The sequence below is a fragment of the Tamandua tetradactyla genome, chromosome 24 (assembly GCF_023851605.1).
Source record: "Tamandua tetradactyla isolate mTamTet1 chromosome 24, mTamTet1.pri, whole genome shotgun sequence".
NCBI lineage: Eukaryota > Metazoa > Chordata > Mammalia > Pilosa > Myrmecophagidae > Tamandua > Tamandua tetradactyla.
Genome location: NC_135350.1, coordinates 44,375,337 through 44,392,582, shown reverse-complemented (window position 1 = coordinate 44,392,582; position 17,246 = coordinate 44,375,337).

The following is a 17,246-nucleotide window of genomic DNA, read 5'->3' as shown; positions in this document are numbered from 1 at the left end:
GTGGTGGCAGCCAGGCTCTCCCCAGTACCCCAAGGAGCATGCGGTACCTTCTCCAAGGCCTGAGGCTGCACGACTCTTCCACTGCAATGAGGTGGGAAACTTACCCTCTCCATGTATATGGGTAAGTCTAGTCTCCTGCTGAGTTTTCTTGGCTTCAAACCTGAGCTTCCATGGTTCTTACTCTGCAAACTTCATTTTTTTCCCTTTTGTGTCCTCCTTTGTCAAGATTGGCAGTGGTTCCGTTTACACCAACAGTCTCTTCAAGCATTCCAGGACTTCTCCATCATTCTAGTCACGGTTTCTCCAAAATCTTCCCCTTAGCCATCCAAAAAACCATTCCAACATAGCTGGTATTTGCAAACCACAGCAGCAGCACCCCACTCCTGGTACCAGAATCTGTTCTAGTTTGCTAGCTGCTGGAATGCATCTGCAGAGATGGATTGGCTTTTAATAAAAGGGGATATATTTTATAAGTTCTTCAGAGGAAAGGCAGCTAACTTCCATCTGAGGTTCTTTCTTACGTGGGAAGGCCCAGGGTAATCTCTGCTGGCCTTTTCTCCAGGCTTCTGGGTTCCAACAACTTTCCCAGGGGTGATTTCTTTCTGCATCTCCAAAGGCCTGGGCTGAGCTGCAAGTGCTGAAATGAGGCATGCCAAGCTGCTTGGGCTGTGCTACATTGCATGCTCTCATTTAAGCACCAGGCAATTAAGTCAAACATCATTCATTGCAGCAGGCACACCTCCTAACCAGCTGCAGATGTAGTCAGCAACAGATGAGGTTCACATACCATTGGCTCATGTTCGCAGCAACAAAACTAGGTGCCTTCATCTGGCCAAGTTGAAAAATGAATCTAACTACCACAGTAATGTTTAAGTTTGAGTAAGGCAAAGTGGCTCTAACAGAGACCCAACAGTTGTACCGTGGTTTAAAGTAACAGTCCAAGGTGAATGTTCCCAGTTGGCAGGTGGCTCTGCTCTGTGCATTCATTGAGGGACTCAGGTTCCTTCCAACATGAAGTTCCACCATCCCCAGGACGTTTCGTTGTATACACAATCAAGGTTTTAGCCATTCATGAGCAAGAGGGAAAGAAAGCATAAAGGAGCCATATTCATGGTCTTAAGAAGTCTAGGCATATATTCTTTCACTCACATTCTATCATACAAAACAAGCCACATAACCATACCTATCTGTTAGATGACTGGAAGTGTGGTGTAGTCTTGAACCTAGAAAAAAGAGCAGAATAGGTTTTGGTGGACAACTCATTTTCTCCACAACTGGCACAGTGCCAAGTACCTTGAATGAAAGGATTAGTCAAGGCAGACGCAACAATATTCTAGAGGAAGGTTCAGCTCACTTACTAGTCAGAACTGGTAGCAGAATCCTGAGGTCCAAAACAGCCTGAGCCAAAAAGACCACTCTACCAGGTATAGGTGGCCAGGTTCATAAATTCTTATACCCCCATTTGTGAGCTAGAGGCGCCTCTACAGTATTGCCAATAAATCCATATATCTGGAACACCACTCGTTTTGCCAATTAAAAACTGTTTTTATCATATCTTAAGATTAGTAACAATTAGCATGTCAAGATAGCAATAGTTGAACCACTTGTAATTGGTCCTTTGAAATGTGGAGACCTGATAGGACATTGCAAATATATTCTAGAGAGTATATTTGATTAGGGGACTTCAGCTGGTAAATTACTGCCTTTAGATGAAAGCTAACACACACGTATTATATTGTCTATGCTCTTGAAATGCTATGAAAACATTTACACACACACACACACACACACACACACACATTGGAAGAAGACTAGGCACCAGAATTAAGATGATAATTAGCAGGCAGTGTCCATTCTGTCCAGCCATCAACATATAAATATTCCCAGAGGGATTCTATAATTAAGGATTTTATGAAGAAGACAAAAGTATTTTTTTAATCAAGACTGAGACCAGTCTGTACTTCACAAAATTCTAAAAGTCAATTTCTAGTTCCTCCACTCTCAGGAACTAGAGATAATGGTTAACCTCTGTGGCCAGGGGACTATTTCTGGAATGGCTTGGATCCTCTTTTCAGTGTCCCACGGTTCTCTCATCCCACACTATTTGGGACATCTCACTTCCTGTTTCTGGGTCTTTATTATAAATGAAAATAGTTCTTATTTTTTCATTTCAGCCTTGTCCTAAAATACAGCCTTTAAACACTGTGTCTTTTGATCATTATTGCATTATGGGCTCTGGAATCTAATCATCTAGGGCTGAATCCCAGCATCACTATCTACCACTTGTGTGACAGTGCACAAGTGTTACTCACCCTTTCTCCTCCTCAGTTTCCTCACCTGTGATATGAATTAATAGATGCAAAGTGCTTAGAACAGCACCTGATGCAGATTAAGTGCTATGTGGGTGTGGGCTATTGTCAATATTTGTTTCTGCTGATAAAACTGTGGGTTGGGGGACTTCGAATCTTCTCCACTTTATTTTTAAATTACAAAGCAAACTGTTATCAAATAAATGAACTATTAGCAAATATTTTATGCTTTAACCATCATTCCTAATATTTTATATGCAGGACCCCTTCATTAGGTAACCACAGGGACAGGGTCAGATAGCTGTTGGGATGGTTTTGAACCTTGAGATGCATAAGCCTCTGATTTCAGGATAAAAAATATATCTTTCTCTTGCCCTCTAACTTTTGTCTCTCTGTTAGACACCTAAACTGATTATAAGTCTTTCTACATAAAGGAATGAGGGGTAAAAAAAGAGAAATATTTTTTTTAAGAGAAAAATCTCGGTAGGCAGCTGCTGAAAGAAGGCCTAAAAGAGAGTTTCTTCATTGCCTGTGCATTAAATTTCTCTATATATCATCTGTTCCCTTTTAAGGCTATACATTTTCATTGGTGTTAGGCATTCTGAAAATTCTTAGGAAATTATTTTTAACTTAAGGTTGCTTACAGTGAAAATATATAATGGTCCTTATGAATTCTGAGTCATTAGGCTGCATCACATTAACTATTTATCTACTGAATTTGCTTTAAGTATTTTGCTGGTTCGAAAGGATGTATGTCCCCTAGAAAAGCCATGTTTTAATATAAATCCCATTTCATAAAGGCAGAATAATCCCTATTCAATACTGTATGTTTGAAACTGTAATCAGATCATATCCCTGGAGATGTGATTTAATCAAGAGTGGCTGTTAAATTGGATTAGGTGATGACATGTCTCCACCCATTTGGGTGGGTCTTGATAAGTTTCTGGAGTCCTATAAAACAGGAAACATTCTGGAGAAAGAAAGATTCATGGAGAGCAGAGAATGCTGCAGCACCACAAAGCAGAGAGTCCACGGGCCAGCAACCTTTGGAGATGAAGAAGGAAAATGCCTCCCAGGGAGCTTCATGAAACTGGAAACCAGGAGAAGAAGCTAACAGATGATGCCTTGCTTGCCATGTGCCTTTCCAGATGAGAGAGAAACTATGACTGTGTTCGACATGTGCCTTCTCACTTGAGAGAGAAACCCTGAACTTCATCAGCCTTCTTGACCCAAGGTATCTTTCCCTGGATGCCTTTGATTGGACATTTCTATAGACTTATTTTAATTGGAACGTTTTCTCGACCTTAGAACTGTAGACTAGCAATTTATTAAATTCCCCTTTTTAAAAGCCATTCTGTTTCTGGCATGTTGCATTCTGGCAGCTAGCAAACTAGAACAAGTATATACCATATTTTGATTAGAATCAATACTAATAGGTAAAAGATATGTAAAATTTAGAATGTACTTTATTTAAAAATTACACATAGATCAACACACTTGTTTCTATCCTGAAGTAGTGCCAAAATCAGTTAAAATTTGAGAAAATTATCTTCCAGCTTCCTGTACTCCCAGGCAAGGCAGCTGGAACAGTGATGGATTGCTGGATGATAGGTGTCCTGGTTTGCCCTGGACTTCCTTGATAGGTAGCACTGAAAGTTCCACATCATGGGAATTATCTCAGGACATTCGGTTGCCCTAACTAGGGGGTCTTGGTTTGCTATGGCCTTTTCTGATTATAACAATGAAAGGTCCTACCTCATAGGAATTGCCTCAGTCTTGGGCAAACTGGGATGGTTGGTGTGTTGGTTTGAAAGGATGTATGTACCATAGAAAAGCCATGTTTTAATCCTTATCCCATTTTGTAAAGACAGCTGTTTCTTCTAATCTGTATTCAGTACTGTATGTTGGAAATTTTAATTAGATTATCTCCATGGAGATGTGACTCAATCAATGTGGGTATTAAACTTGATTAAGTGATGTGTCTCCATTCATTCTAAGTGGGTCTTGATTAGTTTACTGGAATCCTATAAAAGAAGAAGTATTTTGGAGAAAGCTTCAGAATGCTGCAGAACCATGAAGCACAGAGTCCACCAGCTAATGAACTTTGGAGATTCTGAGAAAACAACCAGAGAATAACGAGAGAATGAGAATGCCACAGAATCACAAAGCAGAGAGTCTACCAGCCAGCGACTTTTGGAGATTAAGAAGGAAAATGCCTCCTGTGGAGCTTCATGGGGGCTGGAGAGGAAGCCAGCAGATGATGCCATGTGTGCCATGTGCCTTTCCAGATGAGAGAGAAAACCTGAACTTTATTAGCCTTCTTGAATCAAGGTATCTTTCCCTGTATGCCTTAGGTTGGATATTTCTATAGAACTTGTTTTAATTGGGACATTTTTATGTCCCAATTTTAAACTTGTAACTTATTAAATTCCCCTTTTAAACAAGCTGTTCCATTTCTGGTGTATTGCATTTTGGCAGCTAGCAAGTAGAACAGGTGGTCATCCTAGCTGGAGGCTAAGGGAGTGGTGGAGGCCTTGCATGCCAACCTAGAAAGGTCCGAGTTTACTGGAACAGCAGCAACGTGAACAAACAGGCACTAGATACTTAACGATCATCTTCTATGGCTTCCTAGGCGTCTCTTCTCCCAGAGGAAGAAAAAGGAGGAGAAGTAGCCATAATAATCGTTTTCCCTGCCCTACCTCCCCCCAAATGGCAGATTTGATATTTAGGACCTAGAGCCATACGTATTCCCCAATACCCACATCATGGTGAGTTTCAGCTGGAGTAATGTGCTATCCAGGTCAGGGTTGAGGGTGGTGCCCCATGGAGAGATAAAATATAGCAATGGTCAAGAGCGTGGGTTGGGGTCTAGACCATCTACGGTCAAATGTGTACTCTGTTCATCTAGGTGTGTAGACTTTGTAGTGTTGAATTGACTAGACTGAACTATATGTCCCAGAATTTCCCTCCCTGTGTATTTCCAGTTAGGGTGGGAAACAGGAAATTTTCTTCAGTCAAGGACTTCTGAGTCTATAAATCACTTAGGTCTCATGAAGGCTGTGACTTTCCAATATGGCACCTCAAGCCAGTTTCTTTTGGCTACCAGACCTAGAGTTTTTACTGTAGATAGACCAAGCAATGGGGTAGGTTACCCATCTATTTTCTTCTTAGGGACACTATGATCAATTACCCACTGCCAAGGATCTTTGTGAGCCAAGGTATTTTGTTTACCAATATATCCTGCTACCCTCTGCAATAGACGTGCCCGCCAACCTTGTCTTTTGTGGTTAAATAATGCCACTTGACTGCCTATGATACTTCACTATCCTATCATCCTCATTAATCAGTGAGTTCTGTAGTCATACCTGGCCTACAAAGGAGAGCAACAAAAGCTTTTAAAGAATACGGATATTAATACAAACCCGATTTCCGGAGAAGATGGCAGCTTAGTAAGACGCGCGGATCTTAGTTCCTCCTCCAGAACAGCTACTAAGGGAGTAGAAACGATACAGAACAGCTCCCGGAGCCATGACAGAGATAAAAAAGACAGCGTACCCCATCCTGGAAGGGCTGACTGGCTGAGAGAACCCGCTCCGGTGAGATCGCCGAGGGGTGCGGGCTTCCCAGGGCGGGGCGGCAAGCGGCCGGAGTCCCTCCCTTCCTCCTTCCTGGGCCAGCTGGCAGAATTGGGCAGGCGGTCCCCTCAAGCCGCGGCAGCTGGCGCCCCCACCACGCGCGACCCCCTGGACCAACTGAGAGATTTGGATCGGAAATCCCCAGACCGTGGAGAACGGTAACCAGGGGGTCCTCTTCAAACACGTGACTCCCCGGTCTGGCTGGGAACAGCGCACTCTCCCGGGCTGCGGCGGCTGGCGCCCTCCCGCCACACTTGGCGCCCAGGGCCGACTAGGAAATTTGGACGGGCGCTCTCCCGGGCTGCGGCGGCCAGCAACCCTCCCCGCGTTTGGACCCCCGGGCCGGCTGGTACTCTTCCAAGCCACTTCGGCTGGTGAACCTCCCCCACGGCGAGAGTTTTCCAAAGTTAAAGGACCCACAGCACCTTTTACTGGTGGGACCCGCAGACAAACATGTGCCACGAGCGCCACCTACTTGGCAGGATAAGAAAAACAGAACCCAGAGATTTCACAGAAAAATCTTTCAACCTGTTGGGTCCAACACCCAGGGAAATCTGACCAAATGCCCAGATGCCAGCAGAAGATAACGGATCACGCTCAGAAAATTGAAAATATGGCCCAGTCAAAGGAACAAACCAATAGTTAAAATGAGATACAGAAGCTGAGACAACTAATGCTGAATATACGAACAGAAATGGAAAACCTCTTCAAAAACGAAATCGATAAATTGAGGGAGGACATGAAGAAGACATGGGCTGAACAAGAAAAAATAGAAAAATTGAAAAAACAAATCACAGAACTTATGGAAGTGAAGGACAAAGTAGAAAAGATGGAAAAAACAATGGATACCTACAATGATAGATTTAAAGAGACAGAAGATAGAATTAGTGATTTGGAGGATGGAATATCTGAATTCCAAAAAGAAACAGAAACTACTGGGAAAAGAATGGAAAAATTTGAACAGGGTATCAGGGAACTCAAGGACAATATGAACTGCACAAATATACGTGTTGTGGGTGTCCCAGAAGGAGAAGAGAAGGGAAAAGGAAGAGAAAATTATCACTGTAATGGAAGAAATTATCACTGAAAATTTCCCAACTCTTATGAAAGACCTAAAATTACAGATCCAAGAAGTGCAGCGCACCCCAAAGAGAATAGACCCAAATGGCGTTCTCCAAGACACTTACTAGTTAGAATGTCAGAGGTCAAAGAGAAAGAGAGGATCTTGAAAGCAGCAAGAGAAAAACAATCCATCACATACAAGGGAAACCCAATAAGACTATGTGTAGATTTCTCAGCAGAAACCATGGAAGCTAGAAGACAGTGGGATGATATATTTAAATTACTAAAAGAGAAAAACTGCCAACCAAGACTCCTATATCTGGCAAAATTATCCTTCAAAAATGAGGGAGAAATTAAAACATTCTCGGACAAAAAGTCACTGAGAGAATTTGTGACCAAGAGCCCAGCTCTGCAAGAAATACTAAAGGGAGCACTAGAGTCAGATATGAAAAGACAGAAGAGAGAGGTATGGAGAAGAGTGTAGAAAGAAGGAAAGTCAGATATGATATATATAATACAAAAGGCAAAATGTTAGAGGAAAATATTATCCAAACAGTAATAACTAATTACTAATAACTAATAACTAAATGTTAATGGACTGAATTCACCAATCAAAAGACATAGACTGGCAGAATGGATTAAAAAACAGGATCCTTCTATATGCTGTCTACAGGAAACACATCTTAGACCCAAAGATAAACATAGGTTGAAAGTGAAAGGTTGGGAAAAGATATTTCATGCAAATAACAACCAGAAAAGAGCAGAAGTGGCTATACTAATATCCAACAGGTTAGACTTCAAATGTAAAACAGTTAAAAGAGACAAAGAAGGAAACTATATACTAATAAAAGGAACAATTAAACAAGAAGACATAACAATCATAAATATTTACGCATCAAACCAGAATGCCCCAAAATACATGAGGAATACACTGCAAACACTGAAAAGGGAAATAGACTCATCTACCATAATAGTTGGAGACTTCAATTCACCACTCTCATCAATGGACAGAACATCTAGACAGAGGATCAATAAAGAAATAGAGAATCTGAATATTACTATAAAGGAGCTAGACTTAACAGACATTTATAGGGCATTACATCCCACAACAGCAGGATACACCTTTTTCTCAAGTGCTCATGGATCATTCTCAAAGATAGACCATATGCTGGGTCACAAAGCATGTCTTAACAAATTTAAAAAGATTGAAATCATACACAACACTTTCTTGGATCATAAAGGAATGAAGTTGGAAATCAATAATAGGCGGAGTGCCAGAAAATTCACAAATACGTGGAGGATCAACAACACACTCTTAAACAATGAGTGGGTCAAAGAAGAAATTGCAAGAGAAATTAGTAAATACCTCGAGGCGAATGAAAATGAAAACACAACATATCAAAACTTATAGGACGCAGCAAAGGCAGTGCTAAGAGGGAAATTTATTGCCCTAAATGCCTATATCAGAAAAGAAGAAAAGGCAAAAATGCAGGAATTAACTGTCCACTTGGAAGAACTGGAGAAAGAACAGCAAACTAACCCCAAAGTAAGCAAAAGGAAAGAAATAACAAAGATTAGAGCAGAAATAAATGAAATTGAAAACATGAAAACAATAGAGAAAATCAATAAGACCAGTTGGTTCTATGAGAAAATCAATAAGATTGATGGGCCCTTATCAAGATTGAAAAAAAAAAAGAAGAGAGAGGATGTAAATAAATAAGATCAGAAATGGAAGAGGAGACATAACTACTGACCTCACAGAAATAAAGGAGGTAATAACAGGATACTATGAACAGCTTTATGCTAATAAATACAACAATTTAGATGAAATGGACGGGTTCCTGGAAAGACATGAACAACCAACTTTGACTCAAGAAGACAGATGACCTCAACGAACCAATCACAAGTAAAGAAATTGAATCAGTCATTCAAAAGCTTCCTAAAAAGAAAAGTCCAGGACCAGATGGCTTCACATGTGAATTCTATCAAACATTCCAGAAAGAATTAGTACCAACTCTCCTCAAACTCTTCAAAAAAATCGAAGCAGAGGGAAAACTACCTAATTCATTCTATGAAGCCAACATCACCCTCATACCAAAACCAGGCAAAGATATTACAAAAAAAGAAAACTACAGACCAATCTCTCTAATGAATATAGATGCAAAAATCCTCAATAAAATTCTAGCAAATCGTATCCAACAGCACATTAAAAGAATTATACATCATGACCAAGTAGGATTCATCCCAGGTATGCAAGGATGGTTCAACATAAGAAAATCAATTAATGTAATACACCATATCAACAAATCAAAGCAGAAAAATCACATGATCATCTCAATTGATGCAGAGAAGGCATTTGACAAGATTCAACATCCTTTCCTGTTGAAAACACTTCAAAAGATAGGAATACAAGGGAACTTCCTTAAAATGATAGAGGGAATATATGAAAAACCCACTGCTAATATCATCCTCAATGGGGAAAAATTGAAAACTTTCCCCCTAAGATCAGGAACAAGACAAGGATGTTCACTATCACCACTATTATTCAACATCGTGTTGGAGGTTCTAGCCAGAGCAATTAGACAAGAAAAAGAAATACAAGGCATCAAAATTGGAAAGGAAGAAGTAAAACTATCACTGTTTGCAGACGATATGATACTATACGTCGAAAACCCGGAAAAATCCACAACAAAACTACTAGAGCTAATAAATGAGTACAGCAAAGTAGCAGGTTACAAGATCAACATTCAAAAATCTGCAGCATTTCTATACACTAGTAATGAACAAGCTGAGGGGGAAATCAAGACACGAATCCCATTTACAATTGCAACTAAAAGAATAAAATACCTAGGAATAAATTTAACTAAAGAGACAAAAAACCTATATAAAGAAAACTACAAAAAACTGTTAAAAGAAATCACAGAAGACCTAAATAGATGGAAGAGCATACCGTGTTCATGGATTGGAAGACTAAATATAGTTAAGATGTCAATCCTACCTAAATTGATTTACAGATTCAATGCAATACCAATCAAAATCCCAAGAACTTATTTTTCAGAAATAGAAAAACTAATAAGCAAATTTATCTGGAAGGGCAGGGTGCCCCGAATTGCTAAAAACATCTTGAGGAAAAAAAACGAAGCTGGAGGTCTCGCGCTGCCTGACTTTAATGCATATTATGAAGCCACAGTGGTCAAAACAGCATGGTATTGACATAAAGATAGATATATCGACCAATGGAATCGAATAGAGTGCTCAGATATAGATCCTCTCATCTATGAACATTTGATCTTTGATAAGGCAGTCAAGCCAACTCACCTGGGACAGAGCAGTCTCTTCAATAAATGGTGCCTAGAGAACTGGATATCCATATGCAAAAGAATGAAAGAAGACCCATATCTCACACCCTATACAAAGTTAACTCAAAATGGATCAAAGATCTAAACATTAGGTCTAAAACCATAAAACAGTTAGAGGAAAATGTAGGGAGATATCTTATGAAACTTACAATTGGAGGCGGTTTTATGGACCTTAAACCTAAAGCAAGAGCACTGAAGAAAGAAATAAATAAATGGGAGCTCCTCAAAATTAAACACTTTTGTGCATCAAAGAACTTCATCAAGAAAGTAGAAAGACAGCCTACACAATGGGAGACAATATTTGGAAACAACATATCGGATAAAGGTCTAGTATCCAGAATTTATAAAGAGATTGTTCAACTCAACAACAAAAAGACAGCCGACCCAATTACAAAATGGGAAAAAGACTTGAACAGACACCTCTCAGAAATACAAATGGCCAAAAGGCACATGAAGAGATGCTCAATGTCCCTGGCCATTAGAGAAATGCAAATCAAAACCACAATGAGATATCATCTCACACCCACCAGAATGGCCATTATCAACAAAACAGAAAATGACAAGTGCTGGAGAGGATGTGGAGAAAGAGGCACACTTATCCACTGTTGGTGGGAATGTCAAATGGTGCAACCACTGTGGAAGGCAGTTTGGCAGTTCCTCAAAAAGCTGAATATAGTATTGCCATACAACCCAGCAATACCATTGCTGGGTATCTACTCAAAGGACTTAAGGGCAAAGACACAAATGGACATTTGCACACCAATGTTTATCGCAGCGTTATTTACAATTGCAAAGAGATGGAAACAGCCAAAATGTCCATCAACAGACGAGTGTCTAAACAAACTGTGGTATATACATACGATGGAATATTATGCAGCTTTAAGACAGACTAAACTTATGAAGCATGTAATAACATGGATGGACCTAGAGAACATTATGCTGAGTGAGTCTAGCCAAAAACTAAAGGACAAATACTGTATGGTCCCACTGATGTGAACTGACATTCGAGAATAAACTTGGAATATGTCACTGGTAATAGAGACCAGCAGGAGTTAGAAACAGGGTAAGATAATGGGTAATTGGAGCTGAAGGGATACAGACTGTGCAACAGGACTAGATACAAAAACTCAAAAATGGACAGCACAATAATACCTAAGTGTAAAGTAATCATGTTAAAACACTGAATGAAGCTGCATCTGAGCTATAGGTTTTTTGTTTTGTTTTGTTTTGTTTTTACTATTATTATTACTTTTATTTCTTTTCCCTATATTAACATTCTATATCTTTTTCTGTTGTGTTGCTAGTTCCTCTAAACCGATGCAAATGTACTAAGAAACGATGATCATGCATCTATGTGATGATGTTAAGAATTACTGATTGCATATGTAGAATGGTATGATTTCTAAATGTTGGGTTAATTTCTTTTTTTCCATTAATTAATAAAAAAAAAGAATGCGGATATTCTCATCACTAATAATTTAGCAATGGGAATATCTACTGGGCTTTGTGTTGGAATGTACCTAGAAGGTAGGGGGAGGTGAGTGTGCAGTTTACATAGAATTCCAGTCTAACATCCCTATCTCTCTAAACCTTTGGATGCCTTCAATAAAAGGGGATTTACTTCATAGTTCTTCAGAGGAAAGGCTGCTAACTTTCAATTGAGGTTCTTTTTTATGTGGGAAGGCACAGGGGTGATCTCTGCTGGCCTTCTCTCCAGGCCTCTGGGTTCCAACAACTTTCCCTGGGGTGATTTCTTTCGCAACAGGCACGCCTCCTAGCCAACTGCAGATATAATCAGAAACAGATGAGGTTCACGTATCATTGGCTCATAGTCACAGCAACAGAACTAGGTACCTTCACCTGGCCAAGATGACAACTGAATCTAACTACCACACCTTCCTTTTCATTAAGGCAGGAAACCTCTCTAATAAGTACACCCACATCAATAATTTTGGTCTGAGTTATTATACTCTACTCTTCTTGTCCTAACTTCTCTAAAACACACTCCCATATATGTTCTCCAGGCTTCTGATGATATACATTAGAAAAGTGTTACAATTCTTTTGATATATAAATTATTTTCTCTTGGGTTAGTGTGTACCAAAAGTGTACTTTTCTGCTGGAACATACTGAAAATTGACCCTAGTTTTGTGTCTAATTGAAATAGGGATGGGTGTGGTGTATCTTGAAGAGAATAAACAAACCAGGTTGTACTTCCCAGGTGAGTTTAACACAGGATATTTAAGCAAAGGAAGGCTAGTCTTCTATTAGAGGGCAAGCTACTTCCACATAAAAGCAAGGCTCAAAAACAGTGAATTCAACTGTTATTGTAATACAGTAACTCAAACAATTAAAATTTATTTTGAAATTTCAGCAATATCAGCCTCTGGCTATAGAAATAAGGGATTTTTTAGAGATGTCATGGGAGCTCTCTGGTTTGCCAACTGTGACAAGCTGAGAGGAAGAGGATTTGAGCTTGTCAGGTTCTTCTTTCTGCAAGTACTCATGTGTGCTCAGAAAAATCTGCCTCATACCACAATCATTATTATTGCCATTACAGTCAAGTGCAGTGGCCACTTGGGTTCTGAAGGCACTTGCTTCAGTTGGTACTTGCGTGCTATGGATTGCTAGCTTCCATTTCCTATTGGGAAGGAGCTCAGCACTGTCCTCAAGCCCAGAAGCATGACCAAATCAATCCCAAAGTCTTATCTTTGCAGGTGTGTCTCCCGGGATCACTCTCAGAACCAATTATGTATCAGTGAGAGCCCAAGTATAAATTCAACAGAGAACATTTAATATAAAGAATTATTAACTATAATAGAGGTAGACAATTCTAAAGAATATACTAGAGTTGAAGAAAAGAACCCAAAGAAGGAATAAACTCAGAAGGGGGTCCCTCTCCCCAAGGCTGAGTTTCAAACCTTTATAAAGGGTCAGGAGCTCGACCCCAGTGGGGTGGAAAGATCCCCCCGGCCCATGAAAAACGCGTGGTAATGGGTACAGGATGTGGGGATTACACAAACATGTTTTTGCAAAATCTAATGGCATTAATGGAGATAAACTTGCTTGCTTACAGCTGCAAAACCAGGATGTGGTTCTGTGAAACTAACGCCCCTTTTCTGCTTCTGTGTATAAGCTTGCGGTTTCAGCCTTTATAAGCCCACCTTGCAAGCACCACGGGGCTGCTCGCTGAATCTTCCTTCTTGGGGTTTCTGAGGCAGTCGCCGGCGGGCTAATAAAGACTGCATACTGGCTTGTAGTTTTTGAATTTTGTGGTCTCTCTTTCGGTGCGCCCCACAACACTTGTGGAGAAAGCGTGGTTGTAGTACACTGGATGGTAGAGAAGTTTTCTGGGTTGCCTCAGATCAAAGATGATCCAGACACTTAGGAAACCAGAGGAAAGATAAAGAATAAAGTAAGAATAAAGATAAAGAATAAAGTATAACGTAGGAATGCCTAGAGTGGACAATGATGGTGATTAAATGCACAACTAAAAAACATTTTTGCACAAGGGAGAACAAATGAATGTCAACATTGCAAGGTGTTGAAATGGATGGTATACTAGAAAAATACAACCGACACAAGCTAGGGTCTACAGTCACTAGTAACATTGTAATAAGCTTTCACTGAATGTCACAAAGGCATTACACTAAAACTAAATGTCAACAAGCAAGGGCATGGGGGAGGGGTATGGATTCTTTGTGAAAGAAAAGGAAATGTTTTCATATAGATTATAGTGGCTGCAGTGAAATGGTTACTGGGCATGCTGGGGTTAAAAGTTTACTGAGGGGATTGTGCACTATATACACACAGCTGGGGAAGAGTTGGAAGTCTCGGTGTTACACACACCACTGGCAGTCACATGTAGGAGACAGAAGAAGCAAATGGAAGCGTATCTGAAACAGCGAGAGGCCCCTTCCTACTAAAGTGTCCCTCCAGCGCCCTCTACAGACAAAAACCAATGTGCTTTTTGAAAAAGTGAAATGCTTATAGGGTCCAGCTTTATTATTGCAGAGTGATAATGAAAACTGGATTTGGAGCTGTGAGGCAAAACACTGAACCAGCACACCAGATTGTCAGCTTTCTCAGCATTTCTGCGAGCTTCCAGATGCCCTCTGAATAAATTTTTTTCTGCCTAAATCAGTCAGTTTGCAACTAAAAAGACAAACTGATATACTTTGTTTTGTTTGATTTCTCATTTTTTCTTTTGAAAATAGTTGTGCATTATTGTGCCTCCAAATTGTAGTTTTGGGACGGATAGTCCAAAATTTCCTGGTATTTGAAAGTTTTTATAAGTATGAGTTAAAATTATCTGAACAAATTATATGTTATGCTTATGGACTATAGATACAAGACTAGCCATTTGGCTTTGCTACTCTTCCTTGACTGTGTTTGGCTTAGTACTATTTCAAGGCTTATATATTCGCTGTTCGTTCTTTGTGGAACATTCTCCCCCCAGATACTCAAATCATTCCTTTTCATCACATCATTTAAGGCTCTGTCCAACTGTATTTAAAATCCCTTCACTAGCACCCTATCTAAAATAGTCTTCCATAACTCTCACTATAACCAGCTTTATTTTTTCTTCATAGAATCTTACAACTATGCCAAATTATATTAATTCAAATAATACATTAATTTGCCTTCTCATTTTTTCATTTATTCGCTATTGAAATGTAAACTCTACAAAATCAGGGACATATTTTGTTTTAGTTATCTTCAGAGTCTAGGACGAAGCATGGCACATAGTAGGCATTCAATAAATATTGACTAAGTATGGAAAGGGAATGGCTCTTCTGGAACATAAGTCCACATGTAGGCAGATCTATAGAAATAGAATTTTACCTCAACTTCGGTAGCATGACAACAACTCTTATGTTTTGGTTATTCTCATCCAACTTGATGAAATTTCTTTTTATTGTGTGTATTAGTTTCCTGTGGCTGCTGAAAACAATAGAATTTTATTTCCCATTAGTTCTGGAGGCCAGAAGGTCAAAATGAGTTTTACAGGACTAAAACCAAGATGTCAATAGGGCCATGCTCCCTCTGCAGGCTCTAGAGAAGAACCTGTTTCCTTACTTTTTTCCAGGATCTAGAGCTCAACTCCTTGCATTCCTTGGTTCATAGTCTTTTCCTGAATTTTCAGAGTCAGTGGCATAACGTCTTCTCTCTGTTAACTCTGCTTCCCTCTTCTCCTGTCACCTGACCTTCTTCTCTTCTGTCTTAATCTTCCTCTGCCTCCCACTTATAAATACACTTGTGATTACATTTGGGGCCCACCAGAGGAATTCAGGATAATCTCCCCATCTCAAGATCCTAATCACAAATGGAAAGTCTTTGCCACATAAAGTAAAGTTCATAGGTTCTAAGGATTAGGATGAGCACATCTTGAGGGGCCACCAATACTCAGTCTACTACATTGTGGTTTAATTTAAGTGCAATAAACCCACCTTTTTTGGTTTATAGCTCTATTAGTTTTGATAAATACATACAGTTGTGTAAAACTATTGCAATAAAATATATCAAAAATTTCCTTGTGCCCTTTTGTAGTCAACCCTTCCTTACAATCTCCAACCCCTGGCAACCACTGGTCTATTTTCTGTATCTATAGTTTTGCTTTTCCCAGGATACCATATGTCTTAGTTTCTCTGCTGCTATGACAAATACCACAAAATAAGTTGGCTGAAACAATGGGAATTTATTGTCTCATAGTTTTGGAGACTAGAAGTTTTGTTTCTCCTGGGCTTAGTGGTATTCTGGTAGGCTGCCAATCCTTGAGTTCCTTGGCTTTCCTATCACATGGTGATGTTTTGTCTTTCTCTTCCAGGCTCCAGCTGACTTCTGGCTTCCCTGTGGACCTCTCCTTATGAGACCTCCAGTAATTGGATTAAGACCCATCCTGATTCAATTGACCACACCTCATTAACTAAAAATAACATCTTCAAAGATCCTATTTACGATGGGTTCACACCCACAGGAATGGGATTTAGATTGAGTATGTTATTTCTGGGGTACAAAATTCAACCTACCATATGATATAAGTAGAGACTTACAGTTTGTAGTCTTTTGAGTGTGGTGTCTTTCACCTAGCATACATGCATATTGTTGCAAGCATCAGTAGTGTGTTCCTTTTAGTAGTCCATTATATGGATGTACCACAGTTCATCCTTTCACCAGTTAAAGGACATTTGGTTGTTTCGAGTTTGGGGTGACTTTGAATCAAGCTACTGTCAATACTCATATACAGGTTATTGCGTGAATGTAAGTGTTCACTTCTTTTGAATACTACCTTGGGGTAGTATTGCTAGGACTTAGGGTAAGTGTATGGTTGATTACAAGAAACTGTCAAACTTTTCAAAGTAGCAATGTCATTTTGCTGTTCCACTAGCAACTTATGAGGGCTACAGGTGTTCTGCATACTCATTAGCACTTGTGATGATAATTCCACACTGGAATAAAGGACAAAAACACACATATGCCTAACTAGCTAAAAGCAAAAAGAAGAAATCCAGAAACATGAAAGAATAAATGGGGAACAATTATAAAAGCACATCCCTATTTCCTACATTCTTCCAGTTATCCTGAGGTATTAACAAATTTTCATTAGTAATGAAATTTGTGATGAAACTATCATATTTGTAATGTATTTTCAAGTAAATTTGTTTAAAGTATACGGAGTGTGTGCTTTCATATTAAAATAACTGATCAGTGGCATAAACTTACCTTGGATTTTAAAGTGTTAACGCTGTCTTTATTTCTCTTCAAGGAAATAATGTAAACTGAAAGCAATTTGTGTTGATGAGGTATTCCCTCAATAGAACCTGACCTCTGATTCCAGTAACTCTCTCAGAGACACTGTGTCCATGTTTCTGTTGTCAACA